The 16,341-nt window shown below is 70.6% G+C and overlaps 11 non-coding genes and 1 pseudogene across 11 annotated transcripts; all 12 read right to left on the bottom strand.

Moving 5' to 3' along the window:
* Positions 1-898: 898 nt before the first annotated feature.
* Positions 899-1,008, bottom strand: LOC142071283 (5S ribosomal RNA; annotated as a pseudogene).
* A 1,200-nt stretch (positions 1,009-2,208) lies between these two features.
* LOC142071273 (5S ribosomal RNA) lies at positions 2,209-2,327 on the bottom strand. The gene has a single exon (XR_012667349.1). It is a non-coding gene; the product is annotated as a 5S ribosomal RNA (ribosomal RNA).
* A 1,201-nt stretch (positions 2,328-3,528) lies between these two features.
* On the bottom strand, positions 3,529-3,647 carry LOC142071295 (5S ribosomal RNA). The gene has a single exon (XR_012667369.1). It is a non-coding gene; the product is annotated as a 5S ribosomal RNA (ribosomal RNA).
* Positions 3,648-4,839: 1,192 nt separating this feature from the next.
* Positions 4,840-4,958, bottom strand: LOC142071294 (5S ribosomal RNA). Its single transcript, XR_012667367.1, has one exon. It is a non-coding gene; the product is annotated as a 5S ribosomal RNA (ribosomal RNA).
* A 1,200-nt stretch (positions 4,959-6,158) lies between these two features.
* Positions 6,159-6,277, bottom strand: LOC142071291 (5S ribosomal RNA). Its single transcript, XR_012667366.1, has one exon. It is a non-coding gene; the product is annotated as a 5S ribosomal RNA (ribosomal RNA).
* A 1,200-nt stretch (positions 6,278-7,477) lies between these two features.
* Positions 7,478-7,596, bottom strand: LOC142071290 (5S ribosomal RNA). Its single transcript, XR_012667365.1, has one exon. It is a non-coding gene; the product is annotated as a 5S ribosomal RNA (ribosomal RNA).
* Positions 7,597-8,797: 1,201 nt separating this feature from the next.
* On the bottom strand, positions 8,798-8,916 carry LOC142071287 (5S ribosomal RNA). The gene has a single exon (XR_012667362.1). It is a non-coding gene; the product is annotated as a 5S ribosomal RNA (ribosomal RNA).
* A 1,201-nt stretch (positions 8,917-10,117) lies between these two features.
* LOC142071285 (5S ribosomal RNA) lies at positions 10,118-10,236 on the bottom strand. The gene has a single exon (XR_012667359.1). It is a non-coding gene; the product is annotated as a 5S ribosomal RNA (ribosomal RNA).
* A 1,200-nt stretch (positions 10,237-11,436) lies between these two features.
* On the bottom strand, positions 11,437-11,555 carry LOC142071279 (5S ribosomal RNA). The gene has a single exon (XR_012667356.1). It is a non-coding gene; the product is annotated as a 5S ribosomal RNA (ribosomal RNA).
* Positions 11,556-12,755: 1,200 nt separating this feature from the next.
* Positions 12,756-12,874, bottom strand: LOC142071270 (5S ribosomal RNA). The gene has a single exon (XR_012667346.1). It is a non-coding gene; the product is annotated as a 5S ribosomal RNA (ribosomal RNA).
* Positions 12,875-14,074: 1,200 nt separating this feature from the next.
* Positions 14,075-14,193, bottom strand: LOC142071261 (5S ribosomal RNA). The gene has a single exon (XR_012667336.1). It is a non-coding gene; the product is annotated as a 5S ribosomal RNA (ribosomal RNA).
* A 1,200-nt stretch (positions 14,194-15,393) lies between these two features.
* LOC142071259 (5S ribosomal RNA) lies at positions 15,394-15,512 on the bottom strand. The gene has a single exon (XR_012667334.1). It is a non-coding gene; the product is annotated as a 5S ribosomal RNA (ribosomal RNA).
* Between the last annotated feature and the right edge of the window lie 829 nt (positions 15,513-16,341).

Here is a 16,341-nt window from a genome sequence, read left to right as displayed (position 1 = left end):
GATGACGCCCTCACAAACTGCACGCACACACACGCACACACCCCGACACAAAACCCACAGGGGAAACGCACCGCCCAGGACGGGGCTGCCGCCCGCACGCCCGCTCCCGCGCCTCACCTGCACGCACCCCGCAGGGGCAGCTCCCGCACAGCCCGCTCGCCTTTCCTCACACCTCCCGGTCCTCGACACAGCTCTCACGCCTCCCTGGGGACGCCCTCCCGCACTTGGCCTGCCTTTTGCTCGCTCCGGGAAACCCGGGACGCGCCCCCCGGGGGCCTCCCCCGGGCCCGTCTCCCGCTTCGCAAGGCCCCGGGGGAGGCAGGATGGGCCACCGCCGCCTCCTCAGGGAGACCAGCCCAGAGGCGACCAGCACCCACCTTTCCCACTTACCGGCCCCGAAGCCGAGGCAGGGACTGCTCCAGGCCCGCAGGCAGCCTTCCCGGCCAAAAGGACAGCGGCTGCCTCCCTCCCCTCACTTTCAAAGGGCCAGCTGCCAAGGAGGCAGGCTGGCAAAGGGCTTCCCTCAACCAGCCACCCCAAAGGCCCGGGCTGCGCCGCACGGCAAGGCTTCTGGCTTTCCTTTCTCCCAGCCTCCAGCGGCGGAGCTGAAGCGGCGGGCAGGGAGCGCGAGGGCAGACAGGCCTTGGGGCGCCTGCCGCCGCTTCGGCCAGCTGGCCTCCCACACCTGCTGCCAAGGGGGCAAGAGCGCCGCCTGGTAAGAAAAACAAAGACGCCGCGGGGCCGGGCGCCCCAAGCCCTCGCCCTGGGCTGCGGCGGGTGAGGTGGCTACGGCCTGCGAGACCTCTGCGGAAGCAAGCGAGGACCAGGCGGCAAAAGCCTGTGCCGCAGGGAGACCTGCAGCCGGGCAGCGGCAGGGAGCGTGGCGAGGGCCGGCAAAAGCCTACAGCACCCAGTATGTCTCCCATCCAAGTACTAACCAGGCCCGACCCTGCTTAGCTTCCGAGATCAGACGAGATCGGGCGTGTTCAGGGTGGTATGGCCGTAGACGCTGCTGCCTGCCGCTTTGCCTGCCTTTAAACGAGCCCACAGACACCGCCCTGCCTGCTCCACGCCGACCCCCCCCCCCGCCCCCACACCGGGTCCGCAACGCCCTCACGCACGCGCACACCCACGCACGCACGCACGCACGCGCCACCGGCCTCGCACCCCAGCCTCCACACACCCAGGCTCACGCCCCGCAGCACCATCCGCAGCCCCCGACACCCGGCCCACACGCACCGCGACGAACCCTCCTCCCCACCCCCCACAAATACACACCCGCTCCCCTCTCACCACGCACTCGCTCCTCAGATGACGCCCTCACAAACTGCACGCACACACACGCACACACCCCGACACAAAACCCACAGGGGAAACGCACCGCCCAGGACGGGGCTGCCGCCCGCACGCCCGCTCCCGCGCCTCACCTGCACGCACCCCGCAGGGGCAGCTCCCGCACAGCCCGCTCGCCTTTCCTCACACCTCCCGGTCCTCGACACAGCTCTCACGCCTCCCTGGGGACGCCCTCCCGCACTTGGCCTGCCTTTTGCTCGCTCCGGGAAACCCGGGACGCGCCCCCCGGGGGCCTCCCCCGGGCCCGTCTCCCGCTTCGCAAGGCCCCGGGGGAGGCAGGATGGGCCACCGCCGCCTCCTCAGGGAGACCAGCCCAGAGGCGACCAGCACCCACCTTTCCCACTTACCGGCCCCGAAGCCGAGGCAGGGACTGCTCCAGGCCCGCAGGCAGCCTTCCCGGCCAAAAGGACAGCGGCTGCCTCCCTCCCCTCACTTTCAAAGAGCCAGCTGCCAAGGAGGCAGGCTGGCAAAGGGCTTCCCTCAACCAGCCACCCCAAAGGCCCGGGCTGCGCCGCACGGCAAGGCTTCTGGCTTTCCTTTCTCCCAGCCTCCAGCGGCGGAGCTGAAGCGGCGGGCAGGGAGCGCGAGGGCAGACAGGCCTTGGGGCGCCTGCCGCCGCTTCGGCCAGCTGGCCTCCCACACCTGCTGCCAAGGGGGCAAGAGCGCCGCCTGGTAAGAAAAACAAAGACGCCGCGGGGCCGGGCGCCCCAAGCCCTCGCCCTGGGCTGCGGCGGGCGAGCTGGCTACGGCCTGCGAGACCTCTGCGGAAGCAAGCGAGGACCAGGCGGCAAAAGCCTGTGCCGCAGGGAGACCTGCAGCCGGGCAGCGGCAGGGAGCGTGGCGAGGGCCGGCAAAAGCCTACAGCACCCAGTATTCCCAGGAGGTCTCCCATCCAAGTACTAACCAGGCCCGACCCTGCTTAGCTTCTGAGATCAGACGAGATCGGGCGTGTTCAGGGTGGTATGGCCGTAGACGCTGCTGCCTGCCGCTTTGCCTGCCTTTAAACGAGCCCACAGACACCGCCCTGCCTGCTCCACGCCGACCCCCCCCCCCCGCCCCCACACCGGGTCCGCAACGCCCTCACGCACGCGCGCACCCACGCACGCACGCACGCACGCGCCACCGGCCTCGCACCCCAGCCTCCACACACCCAGGCTCACGCCCCGCAGCACCATCCGCAGCCCCCGACACCCGGCCCACACGCACCGCGACGAACCCTCCTCCCCACCCCCCACAAATACACACCCGCTCCCCTCTCACCACGCACTCGCTCCTCAGATGACGCCCTCACAAACTGCACGCACACACACGCACACACCCCGACACAAAACCCACAGGGGAAACGCACCGCCCAGGACGGGGCTGCCGCCCGCACGCCCGCTCCCGCGCCTCACCTGCACGCACCCCGCAGGGGCAGCTCCCGCACAGCCCGCTCGCCTTTCCTCACACCTCCCGGTCCTCGACACAGCTCTCACGCCTCCCTGGGGACGCCCTCCCGCACTTGGCCTGCCTTTTGCTCGCTCCGGGAAACCCGGGACGCGCCCCCCGGGGGCCTCCCCCGGGCCCGTCTCCCGCTTCGCAAGGCCCCGGGGGAGGCAGGATGGGCCACCGCCGCCTCCTCAGGGAGACCAGCCCAGAGGCGACCAGCACCCACCTTTCCCACTTACCGGCCCCGAAGCCGAGGCAGGGACTGCTCCAGGCCCGCAGGCAGCCTTCCCGGCCAAAAGGACAGCGGCTGCCTCCCTCCCCTCACTTTCAAAGGGCCAGCTGCCAAGGAGGCAGGCTGGCAAAGGGCTTCCCTCAACCAGCCACCCCAAAGGCCCGGGCTGCGCCGCACGGCAAGGCTTCTGGCTTTCCTTTCTCCCAGCCTCCAGCGGCGGAGCTGAAGCGGCGGGCAGGGAGCGCGAGGGCAGACAGGCCTTGGGGCGCCTGCCGCCGCTTCGGCCAGCTGGCCTCCCACACCTGCTGCCAAGGGGGCAAGAGCGCCGCCTGGTAAGAAAAACAAAGACGCCGCGGGGCCGGGCGCCCCAAGCCCTCGCCCTGGGCTGCGGCGGGTGAGGTGGCTACGGCCTGCGAGACCTCTGCGGAAGCAAGCGAGGACCAGGCGGCAAAAGCCTGTGCCGCAGGGAGACCTGCAGCCGGGCAGCGGCAGGGAGCGTGGCGAGGGCCGGCAAAAGCCTACAGCACCCAGTATTCCCAGGAGGTCTCCCATCCAAGTACTAACCAGGCCCGACCCTGCTTAGCTTCCGAGATCAGACGAGATCGGGCGTGTTCAGGGTGGTATGGCCGTAGACGCTGCTGCCTGCCGCTTTGCCTGCCTTTAAACGAGCCCACAGACACCGCCCTGCCTGGTCCACGCCGACCCCCCCCCCCGCCCCCACACCGGGTCCGCAACGCCCTCACGCACGCGCGCACCCACGCACGCACGCGCCACCGGCCTCGCACCCCAGCCTCCACACACCCAGGCTCACGCCCCGCAGCACCATCCGCAGCCCCCGACACCCGGCCCACACGCACCGCGACGAACCCTCCTCCCCACCCCCCACAAATACACACCCGCTCCCCTCTCACCACGCACTCGCTCCTCAGATGACGCCCTCACAAACTGCACGCACACACACGCACACACCCCGACACAAAACCCACAGGGGAAACGCACCGCCCAGGACGGGGCTGCCGCCCGCACGCCCGCTCCCGCGCCTCACCTGCACGCACCCCGCAGGGGCAGCTCCCGCACAGCCCGCTCGCCTTTCCTCACACCTCCCGGTCCTCGACACAGCTCTCACGCCTCCCTGGGGACGCCCTCCCGCACTTGGCCTGCCTTTTGCTCGCTCCGGGAAACCCGGGACGCGCCCCCCGGGGGCCTCCCCCGGGCCCGTCTCCCGCTTCGCAAGGCCCCGGGGGAGGCAGGATGGGCCACCGCCGCCTCCTCAGGGAGACCAGCCCAGAGGCGACCAGCACCCACCTTTCCCACTTACCGGCCCCGAAGCCGAGGCAGGGACTGCTCCAGGCCCGCAGGCAGCCTTCCCGGCCAAAAGGACAGCGGCTGCCTCCCTCCCCTCACTTTCAAAGAGCCAGCTGCCAAGGAGGCAGGCTGGCAAAGGGCTTCCCTCAACCAGCCACCCCAAAGGCCCGGGCTGCGCCGCACGGCAAGGCTTCTGGCTTTCCTTTCTCCCAGCCTCCAGCGGCGGAGCTGAAGCGGCGGGCAGGGAGCGCGAGGGCAGACAGGCCTTGGGGCGCCTGCCGCCGCTTCGGCCAGCTGGCCTCCCACACCTGCTGCCAAGGGGGCAAGAGCGCCGCCTGGTAAGAAAAACAAAGACGCCGCGGGGCCGGGCGCCCCAAGCCCTCGCCCTGGGCTGCGGCGGGCGAGCTGGCTACGGCCTGCGAGACCTCTGCGGAAGCAAGCGAGGACCAGGCGGCAAAAGCCTGTGCCGCAGGGAGACCTGCAGCCGGGCAGCGGCAGGGAGCGTGGCGAGGGCCGGCAAAAGCCTACAGCACCCAGTATTCCCAGGAGGTCTCCCATCCAAGTACTAACCAGGCCCGACCCTGCTTAGCTTCCGAGATCAGACGAGATCGGGCGTGTTCAGGGTGGTATGGCCGTAGACGCTGCTGCCTGCCGCTTTGCCTGCCTTTAAACGAGCCCACAGACACCGCCCTGCCTGCTCCACGCCGACCCCCCCCCCCGCCCCCACACCGGGTCCGCAACGCCCTCACGCACGCGCGCACCCACGCACGCACGCACGCACGCGCCACCGGCCTCGCACCCCAGCCTCCACACACCCAGGCTCACGCCCCGCAGCACCATCCGCAGCCCCCGACACCCGGCCCACACGCACCGCGACGAACCCTCCTCCCCACCCCCCACAAATACACACCCGCTCCCCTCTCACCACGCACTCGCTCCTCAGATGACGCCCTCACAAACTGCACGCACACACACGCACACACCCTGACACAAAACCCACAGGGGAAACGCACCGCCCAGGACGGGGCTGCCGCCCGCACGCCCGCTCCCGCGCCTCACCTGCACGCACCCCGCAGGGGCAGCTCCCGCACAGCCCGCTCGCCTTTCCTCACACCTCCCGGTCCTCGACACAGCTCTCACGCCTCCCTGGGGACGCCCTCCCGCACTTGGCCTGCCTTTTGCTCGCTCCGGGAAACCCGGGACGCGCCCCCCGGGGGCCTCCCCCGGGCCCGTCTCCCGCTTCGCAAGGCCCCGGGGGAGGCAGGATGGGCCACCGCCGCCTCCTCAGGGAGACCAGCCCAGAGGCGACCAGCACCCACCTTTCCCACTTACCGGCCCCGAAGCCGAGGCAGGGACTGCTCCAGGCCCGCAGGCAGCCTTCCCGGCCAAAAGGACAGCGGCTGCCTCCCTCCCCTCACTTTCAAAGAGCCAGCTGCCAAGGAGGCAGGCTGGCAAAGGGCTTCCCTCAACCAGCCACCCCAAAGGCCCGGGCTGCGCCGCACGGCAAGGCTTCTGGCTTTCCTTTCTCCCAGCCTCCAGCGGCGGAGCTGAAGCGGCGGGCAGGGAGCGCGAGGGCAGACAGGCCTTGGGGCGCCTGCCGCCGCTTCGGCCAGCTGGCCTCCCACACCTGCTGCCAAGGGGGCAAGAGCGCCGCCTGGTAAGAAAAACAAAGACGCCGCGGGGCCGGGCGCCCCAAGCCCTCGCCCTGGGCTGCGGCGGGCGAGGTGGCTACGGCCTGCGAGACCTCTGCGGAAGCAAGCGAGGACCAGGCGGCAAAAGCCTGTGCCGCAGGGAGACCTGCAGCCGGGCAGCGGCAGGGAGCGTGGCGAGGGCCGGCAAAAGCCTACAGCACCCAGTATTCCCAGGAGGTCTCCCATCCAAGTACTAACCAGGCCCGACCCTGCTTAGCTTCCGAGATCAGACGAGATCGGGCGTGTTCAGGGTGGTATGGCCGTAGACGCTGCTGCCTGCCGCTTTGCCTGCCTTTAAACGAGCCCACAGACACCGCCCTGCCTGCTCCACGCCGACCCCCCCCCCCGCCCCCACACCGGGTCCGCAACGCCCTCACGCACGCGCGCACCCACGCACGCACGCACGCACGCGCCACCGGCCTCGCACCCCAGCCTCCACACACCCAGGCTCACGCCCCGCAGCACCATCCGCAGCCCCCGACACCCGGCCCACACGCACCGCGACGAACCCTCCTCCCCACCCCCCACAAATACACACCCGCTCCCCTCTCACCACGCACTCGCTCCTCAGATGACGCCCTCACAAACTGCACGCACACACACGCACACACCCTGACACAAAACCCACAGGGGAAACGCACCGCCCAGGACGGGGCTGCCGCCCGCACGCCCGCTCCCGCGCCTCACCTGCACGCACCCCGCAGGGGCAGCTCCCGCACAGCCCGCTCGCCTTTCCTCACACCTCCCGGTCCTCGACACAGCTCTCACGCCTCCCTGGGGACGCCCTCCCGCACTTGGCCTGCCTTTTGCTCGCTCCGGGAAACCCGGGACGCGCCCCCCGGGGGCCTCCCCCGGGCCCGTCTCCCGCTTCGCAAGGCCCCGGGGGAGGCAGGATGGGCCACCGCCGCCTCCTCAGGGAGACCAGCCCAGAGGCGACCAGCACCCACCTTTCCCACTTACCGGCCCCGAAGCCGAGGCAGGGACTGCTCCAGGCCCGCAGGCAGCCTTCCCGGCCAAAAGGACAGCGGCTGCCTCCCTCCCCTCACTTTCAAAGGGCCAGCTGCCAAGGAGGCAGGCTGGCAAAGGGCTTCCCTCAACCAGCCACCCCAAAGGCCCGGGCTGCGCCGCACGGCAAGGCTTCTGGCTTTCCTTTCTCCCAGCCTCCAGCGGCGGAGCTGAAGCGGCGGGCAGGGAGCGCGAGGGCAGACAGGCCTTGGGGCGCCTGCCGCCGCTTCGGCCAGCTGGCCTCCCACACCTGCTGCCAAGGGGGCAAGAGCGCCGCCTGGTAAGAAAAACAAAGACGCCGCGGGGCCGGGCGCCCCAAGCCCTCGCCCTGGGCTGCGGCGGGTGAGGTGGCTACGGCCTGCGAGACCTCTGCGGAAGCAAGCGAGGACCAGGCGGCAAAAGCCTGTGCCGCAGGGAGACCTGCAGCCGGGCAGCGGCAGGGAGCGTGGCGAGGGCCGGCAAAAGCCTACAGCACCCAGTATTCCCAGGAGGTCTCCCATCCAAGTACTAACCAGGCCCGACCCTGCTTAGCTTCCGAGATCAGACGAGATCGGGCGTGTTCAGGGTGGTATGGCCGTAGACGCTGCTGCCTGCCGCTTTGCCTGCCTTTAAACGAGCCCACAGACACCGCCCTGCCTGGTCCACGCCGACCCCCCCCCCCCGCCCCCACACCGGGTCCGCAACGCCCTCACGCACGCGCGCACCCACGCACGCACGCACGCACGCGCCACCGGCCTCGCACCCCAGCCTCCACACACCCAGGCTCACGCCCCGCAGCACCATCCGCAGCCCCCGACACCCGGCCCACACGCACCGCGACGAACCCTCCTCCCCACCCCCCACAAATACACACCCGCTCCCCTCTCACCACGCACTCGCTCCTCAGATGACGCCCTCACAAACTGCACGCACACACACGCACACACCCCGACACAAAACCCACAGGGGAAACGCACCGCCCAGGACGGGGCTGCCGCCCGCACGCCCGCTCCCGCGCCTCACCTGCACGCACCCCGCAGGGGCAGCTCCCGCACAGCCCGCTCGCCTTTCCTCACACCTCCCGGTCCTCGACACAGCTCTCACGCCTCCCTGGGGACGCCCTCCCGCACTTGGCCTGCCTTTTGCTCGCTCCGGGAAACCCGGGACGCGCCCCCCGGGGGCCTCCCCCGGGCCCGTCTCCCGCTTCGCAAGGCCCCGGGGGAGGCAGGATGGGCCACCGCCGCCTCCTCAGGGAGACCAGCCCAGAGGCGACCAGCACCCACCTTTCCCACTTACCGGCCCCGAAGCCGAGGCAGGGACTGCTCCAGGCCCGCAGGCAGCCTTCCCGGCCAAAAGGACAGCGGCTGCCTCCCTCCCCTCACTTTCAAAGGGCCAGCTGCCAAGGAGGCAGGCTGGCAAAGGGCTTCCCTCAACCAGCCACCCCAAAGGCCCGGGCTGCGCCGCACGGCAAGGCTTCTGGCTTTCCTTTCTCCCAGCCTCCAGCGGCGGAGCTGAAGCGGCGGGCAGGGAGCGCGAGGGCAGACAGGCCTTGGGGCGCCTGCCGCCGCTTCGGCCAGCTGGCCTCCCACACCTGCTGCCAAGGGGGCAAGAGCGCCGCCTGGTAAGAAAAACAAAGACGCCGCGGGGCCGGGCGCCCCAAGCCCTCGCCCTGGGCTGCGGCGGGCGAGCTGGCTACGGCCTGCGAGACCTCTGCGGAAGCAAGCGAGGACCAGGCGGCAAAAGCCTGTGCCGCAGGGAGACCTGCAGCCGGGCAGCGGCAGGGAGCGTGGCGAGGGCCGGCAAAAGCCTACAGCACCCAGTATTCCCAGGAGGTCTCCCATCCAAGTACTAACCAGGCCCGACCCTGCTTAGCTTCCGAGATCAGACGAGATCGGGCGTGTTCAGGGTGGTATGGCCGTAGACGCTGCTGCCTGCCGCTTTGCCTGCCTTTAAACGAGCCCACAGACACCGCCCTGCCTGCTCCACGCCGACCCCCCCCCCCCGCCCCCACACCGGGTCCGCAACGCCCTCACGCACGCGCGCACCCACGCACGCACGCACGCACGCGCCACCGGCCTCGCACCCCAGCCTCCACACACCCAGGCTCACGCCCCGCAGCACCATCCGCAGCCCCCGACACCCGGCCCACACGCACCGCGACGAACCCTCCTCCCCACCCCCCACAAATACACACCCGCTCCCCTCTCACCACGCACTCGCTCCTCAGATGACGCCCTCACAAACTGCACGCACACACACGCACACACCCCGACACAAAACCCACAGGGGAAACGCACCGCCCAGGACGGGGCTGCCGCCCGCACGCCCGCTCCCGCGCCTCACCTGCACGCACCCCGCAGGGGCAGCTCCCGCACAGCCCGCTCGCCTTTCCTCACACCTCCCGGTCCTCGACACAGCTCTCACGCCTCCCTGGGGACGCCCTCCCGCACTTGGCCTGCCTTTTGCTCGCTCCGGGAAACCCGGGACGCGCCCCCCGGGGGCCTCCCCCGGGCCCGTCTCCCGCTTCGCAAGGCCCCGGGGGAGGCAGGATGGGCCACCGCCGCCTCCTCAGGGAGACCAGCCCAGAGGCGACCAGCACCCACCTTTCCCACTTACCGGCCCCGAAGCCGAGGCAGGGACTGCTCCAGGCCCGCAGGCAGCCTTCCCGGCCAAAAGGACAGCGGCTGCCTCCCTCCCCTCACTTTCAAAGGGCCAGCTGCCAAGGAGGCAGGCTGGCAAAGGGCTTCCCTCAACCAGCCACCCCAAAGGCCCGGGCTGCGCCGCACGGCAAGGCTTCTGGCTTTCCTTTCTCCCAGCCTCCAGCGGCGGAGCTGAAGCGGCGGGCAGGGAGCGCGAGGGCAGACAGGCCTTGGGGCGCCTGCCGCCGCTTCGGCCAGCTGGCCTCCCACACCTGCTGCCAAGGGGGCAAGAGCGCCGCCTGGTAAGAAAAACAAAGACGCCGCGGGGCCGGGCGCCCCAAGCCCTCGCCCTGGGCTGCGGCGGGTGAGGTGGCTACGGCCTGCGAGACCTCTGCGGAAGCAAGCGAGGACCAGGCGGCAAAAGCCTGTGCCGCAGGGAGACCTGCAGCCGGGCAGCGGCAGGGAGCGTGGCGAGGGCCGGCAAAAGCCTACAGCACCCAGTATTCCCAGGAGGTCTCCCATCCAAGTACTAACCAGGCCCGACCCTGCTTAGCTTCCGAGATCAGACGAGATCGGGCGTGTTCAGGGTGGTATGGCCGTAGACGCTGCTGCCTGCCGCTTTGCCTGCCTTTAAACGAGCCCACAGACACCGCCCTGCCTGCTCCACGCCGACCCCCCCCCCCGCCCCCACACCGGGTCCGCAACGCCCTCACGCACGCGCGCACCCACGCACGCACTCACGCACGCGCCACCGGCCTCGCACCCCAGCCTCCACACACCCAGGCTCACGCCCCGCAGCACCATCCGCAGCCCCCGACACCCGGCCCACACGCACCGCGACGAACCCTCCTCCCCACCCCCCACAAATACACACCCGCTCCCCTCTCACCACGCACTCGCTCCTCAGATGACGCCCTCACAAACTGCACGCACACACACGCACACACCCCGACACAAAACCCACAGGGGAAACGCACCGCCCAGGACGGGGCTGCCGCCCGCACGCCCGCTCCCGCGCCTCACCTGCACGCACCCCGCAGGGGCAGCTCCCGCACAGCCCGCTCGCCTTTCCTCACACCTCCCGGTCCTCGACACAGCTCTCACGCCTCCCTGGGGACGCCCTCCCGCACTTGGCCTGCCTTTTGCTCGCTCCGGGAAACCCGGGACGCGCCCCCCGGGGGCCTCCCCCGGGCCCGTCTCCCGCTTCGCAAGGCCCCGGGGGAGGCAGGATGGGCCACCGCCGCCTCCTCAGGGAGACCAGCCCAGAGGCGACCAGCACCCACCTTTCCCACTTACCGGCCCCGAAGCCGAGGCAGGGACTGCTCCAGGCCCGCAGGCAGCCTTCCCGGCCAAAAGGACAGCGGCTGCCTCCCTCCCCTCACTTTCAAAGGGCCAGCTGCCAAGGAGGCAGGCTGGCAAAGGGCTTCCCTCAACCAGCCACCCCAAAGGCCCGGGCTGCGCCGCACGGCAAGGCTTCTGGCTTTCCTTTCTCCCAGCCTCCAGCGGCGGAGCTGAAGCGGCGGGCAGGGAGCGCGAGGGCAGACAGGCCTTGGGGCGCCTGCCGCCGCTTCGGCCAGCTGGCCTCCCACACCTGCTGCCAAGGGGGCAAGAGCGCCGCCTGGTAAGAAAAACAAAGACGCCGCGGGGCCGGGCGCCCCAAGCCCTCGCCCTGGGCTGCGGCGGGCGAGCTGGCTACGGCCTGCGAGACCTCTGCGGAAGCAAGCGAGGACCAGGCGGCAAAAGCCTGTGCCGCAGGGAGACCTGCAGCCGGGCAGCGGCAGGGAGCGTGGCGAGGGCCGGCAAAAGCCTACAGCACCCAGTATTCCCAGGAGGTCTCCCATCCAAGTACTAACCAGGCCCGACCCTGCTTAGCTTCCGAGATCAGACGAGATCGGGCGTGTTCAGGGTGGTATGGCCGTAGACGCTGCTGCCTGCCGCTTTGCCTGCCTTTAAACGAGCCCACAGACACCGCCCTGCCTGCTCCACGCCGACCCCCCCCCCCGCCCCCACACCGGGTCCGCAACGCCCTCACGCACGCGCGCACCCACGCACGCACGCACGCACGCGCCACCGGCCTCGCACCCCAGCCTCCACACACCCAGGCTCACGCCCCGCAGCACCATCCGCAGCCCCCGACACCCGGCCCACACGCACCGCGACGAACCCTCCTCCCCACCCCCCACAAATACACACCCGCTCCCCTCTCACCACGCACTCGCTCCTCAGATGACGCCCTCACAAACTGCACGCACACACACGCACACACCCCGACACAAAACCCACAGGGGAAACGCACCGCCCAGGACGGGGCTGCCGCCCGCACGCCCGCTCCCGCGCCTCACCTGCACGCACCCCGCAGGGGCAGCTCCCGCACAGCCCGCTCGCCTTTCCTCACACCTCCCGGTCCTCGACACAGCTCTCACGCCTCCCTGGGGACGCCCTCCCGCACTTGGCCTGCCTTTTGCTCGCTCCGGGAAACCCGGGACGCGCCCCCCGGGGGCCTCCCCCGGGCCCGTCTCCCGCTTCGCAAGGCCCCGGGGGAGGCAGGATGGGCCACCGCCGCCTCCTCAGGGAGACCAGCCCAGAGGCGACCAGCACCCACCTTTCCCACTTACCGGCCCCGAAGCCGAGGCAGGGACTGCTCCAGGCCCGCAGGCAGCCTTCCCGGCCAAAAGGACAGCGGCTGCCTCCCTCCCCTCACTTTCAAAGGGCCAGCTGCCAAGGAGGCAGGCTGGCAAAGGGCTTCCCTCAACCAGCCACCCCAAAGGCCCGGGCTGCGCCGCACGGCAAGGCTTCTGGCTTTCCTTTCTCCCAGCCTCCAGCGGCGGAGCTGAAGCGGCGGGCAGGGAGCGCGAGGGCAGACAGGCCTTGGGGCGCCTGCCGCCGCTTCGGCCAGCTGGCCTCCCACACCTGCTGCCAAGGGGGCAAGAGCGCCGCCTGGTAAGAAAAACAAAGACGCCGCGGGGCCGGGCGCCCCAAGCCCTCGCCCTGGGCTGCGGCGGGTGAGGTGGCTACGGCCTGCGAGACCTCTGCGGAAGCAAGCGAGGACCAGGCGGCAAAAGCCTGTGCCGCAGGGAGACCTGCAGCCGGGCAGCGGCAGGGAGCGTGGCGAGGGCCGGCAAAAGCCTACAGCACCCAGTATTCCCAGGAGGTCTCCCATCCAAGTACTAACCAGGCCCGACCCTGCTTAGCTTCCGAGATCAGACGAGATCGGGCGTGTTCAGGGTGGTATGGCCGTAGACGCTGCTGCCTGCCGCTTTGCCTGCCTTTAAACGAGCCCACAGACACCGCCCTGCCTGCTCCACGCCGACCCCCCCCCCCGCCCCCACACCGGGTCCGCAACGCCCTCACGCACGCGCGCACCCACGCACGCACTCACGCACGCGCCACCGGCCTCGCACCCCAGCCTCCACACACCCAGGCTCACGCCCCGCAGCACCATCCGCAGCCCCCGACACCCGGCCCACACGCACCGCGACGAACCCTCCTCCCCACCCCCCACAAATACACACCCGCTCCCCTCTCACCACGCACTCGCTCCTCAGATGACGCCCTCACAAACTGCACGCACACACACGCACACACCCCGACACAAAACCCACAGGGGAAACGCACCGCCCAGGACGGGGCTGCCGCCCGCACGCCCGCTCCCGCGCCTCACCTGCACGCACCCCGCAGGGGCAGCTCCCGCACAGCCCGCTCGCCTTTCCTCACACCTCCCGGTCCTCGACACAGCTCTCACGCCTCCCTGGGGACGCCCTCCCGCACTTGGCCTGCCTTTTGCTCGCTCCGGGAAACCCGGGACGCGCCCCCCGGGGGCCTCCCCCGGGCCCGTCTCCCGCTTCGCAAGGCCCCGGGGGAGGCAGGATGGGCCACCGCCGCCTCCTCAGGGAGACCAGCCCAGAGGCGACCAGCACCCACCTTTCCCACTTACCGGCCCCGAAGCCGAGGCAGGGACTGCTCCAGGCCCGCAGGCAGCCTTCCCGGCCAAAAGGACAGCGGCTGCCTCCCTCCCCTCACTTTCAAAGGGCCAGCTGCCAAGGAGGCAGGCTGGCAAAGGGCTTCCCTCAACCAGCCACCCCAAAGGCCCGGGCTGCGCCGCACGGCAAGGCTTCTGGCTTTCCTTTCTCCCAGCCTCCAGCGGCGGAGCTGAAGCGGCGGGCAGGGAGCGCGAGGGCAGACAGGCCTTGGGGCGCCTGCCGCCGCTTCGGCCAGCTGGCCTCCCACACCTGCTGCCAAGGGGGCAAGAGCGCCGCCTGGTAAGAAAAACAAAGACGCCGCGGGGCCGGGCGCCCCAAGCCCTCGCCCTGGGCTGCGGCGGGCGAGCTGGCTACGGCCTGCGAGACCTCTGCGGAAGCAAGCGAGGACCAGGCGGCAAAAGCCTGTGCCGCAGGGAGACCTGCAGCCGGGCAGCGGCAGGGAGCGTGGCGAGGGCCGGCAAAAGCCTACAGCACCCAGTATTCCCAGGAGGTCTCCCATCCAAGTACTAACCAGGCCCGACCCTGCTTAGCTTCCGAGATCAGACGAGATCGGGCGTGTTCAGGGTGGTATGGCCGTAGACGCTGCTGCCTGCCGCTTTGCCTGCCTTTAAACGAGCCCACAGACACCGCCCTGCCTGCTCCACGCCGACCCCCCCCCCCGCCCCCACACCGGGTCCGCAACGCCCTCACGCACGCGCGCACCCACGCACGCACGCACGCACGCGCCACCGGCCTCGCACCCCAGCCTCCACACACCCAGGCTCACGCCCCGCAGCACCATCCGCAGCCCCCGACACCCGGCCCACACGCACCGCGACGAACCCTCCTCCCCACCCCCCACAAATACACACCCGCTCCCCTCTCACCACGCACTCGCTCCTCAGATGACGCCCTCACAAACTGCACGCACACACACGCACACACCCTGACACAAAACCCACAGGGGAAACGCACCGCCCAGGACGGGGCTGCCGCCCGCACGCCCGCTCCCGCGCCTCACCTGCACGCACCCCGCAGGGGCAGCTCCCGCACAGCCCGCTCGCCTTTCCTCACACCTCCCGGTCCTCGACACAGCTCTCACGCCTCCCTGGGGACGCCCTCCCGCACTTGGCCTGCCTTTTGCTCGCTCCGGGAAACCCGGGACGCGCCCCCCGGGGGCCTCCCCCGGGCCCGTCTCCCGCTTCGCAAGGCCCCGGGGGAGGCAGGATGGGCCACCGCCGCCTCCTCAGGGAGACCAGCCCAGAGGCGACCAGCACCCACCTTTCCCACTTACCGGCCCCGAAGCCGAGGCAGGGACTGCTCCAGGCCCGCAGGCAGCCTTCCCGGCCAAAAGGACAGCGGCTGCCTCCCTCCCCTCACTTTCAAAGGGCCAGCTGCCAAGGAGGCAGGCTGGCAAAGGGCTTCCCTCAACCAGCCACCCCAAAGGCCCGGGCTGCGCCGCACGGCAAGGCTTCTGGCTTTCCTTTCTCCCAGCCTCCAGCGGCGGAGCTGAAGCGGCGGGCAGGGAGCGCGAGGGCAGACAGGCCTTGGGGCGCCTGCCGCCGCTTCGGCCAGCTGGCCTCCCACACCTGCTGCCAAGGGGGCAAGAGCGCCGCCTGGTAAGAAAAACAAAGACGCCGCGGGGCCGGGCGCCCCAAGCCCTCGCCCTGGGCTGCGGCGGGTGAGGTGGCTACGGCCTGCGAGACCTCTGCGGAAGCAAGCGAGGACCAGGCGGCAAAAGCCTGTGCCGCAGGGAGACCTGCAGCCGGGCAGCGGCAGGGAGCGTGGCGAGGGCCGGCAAAAGCCTACAGCACCCAGTATTCCCAGGAGGTCTCCCATCCAAGTACTAACCAGGCCCGACCCTGCTTAGCTTCCGAGATCAGACGAGATCGGGCGTGTTCAGGGTGGTATGGCCGTAGACGCTGCTGCCTGCCGCTTTGCCTGCCTTTAAACGAGCCCACAGACACCGCCCTGCCTGCTCCACGCCGACCCCCCCCCCCGCCCCCACACCGGGTCCGCAACGCCCTCACGCACGCGCGCACCCACGCACGCACGCACGCACGCGCCACCGGCCTCGCACCCCAGCCTCCACACACCCAGGCTCACGCCCCGCAGCACCATCCGCAGCCCCCGACACCCGGCCCACACGCACCGCGACGAACCCTCCTCCCCACCCCCCACAAATACACACCCGCTCCCCTCTCACCACGCACTCGCTCCTCAGATGACGCCCTCACAAACTGCACGCACACACACGCACACACCCCGACACAAAACCCACAGGGGAAACGCACCGCCCAGGACGGGGCTGCCGCCCGCACGCCCGCTCCCGCGCCTCACCTGCACGCACCCCGCAGGGGCAGCTCCCGCACAGCCCGCTCGCCTTTCCTCACACCTCCCGGTCCTCGACACAGCTCTCACGCCTCCCTGGGGACGCCCTCCCGCACTTGGCCTGCCTTTTGCTCGCTCCGGGAAACCCGGGACGCGCCCCCCGGGGGCCTCCCCCGGGCCCGTCTCCCGCTTCGCAAGGCCCCGGGGGAGGCAGGATGGGCCACCGCCGCCTCCTCAGGGAGACCAGCCCAGAGGCGACCAGCACCCACCTTTCCCACTTACCGGCCCCGAAGCCGAGGCAGGGACTGCTCCAGGCCCGCAGGCAGCCTTCCCGGCCAAAAGGACAGCGGCTGCCTCCCTCCCCTCACTTTCAAAGGGCCAGCTGCCAAGGAGGCAGGCTGGCAAAGGGCTTCCCTCAA

Source organism: Caretta caretta, chromosome 2 (genome assembly GCF_965140235.1).
Source record: "Caretta caretta isolate rCarCar2 chromosome 2, rCarCar1.hap1, whole genome shotgun sequence".
Taxonomy (NCBI): Eukaryota; Metazoa; Chordata; order Testudines; family Cheloniidae; genus Caretta; species Caretta caretta.
The sequence above is the reverse complement of the archived record's forward strand: the minus strand, read 5'-3'. Positions and strand labels throughout refer to the sequence as shown.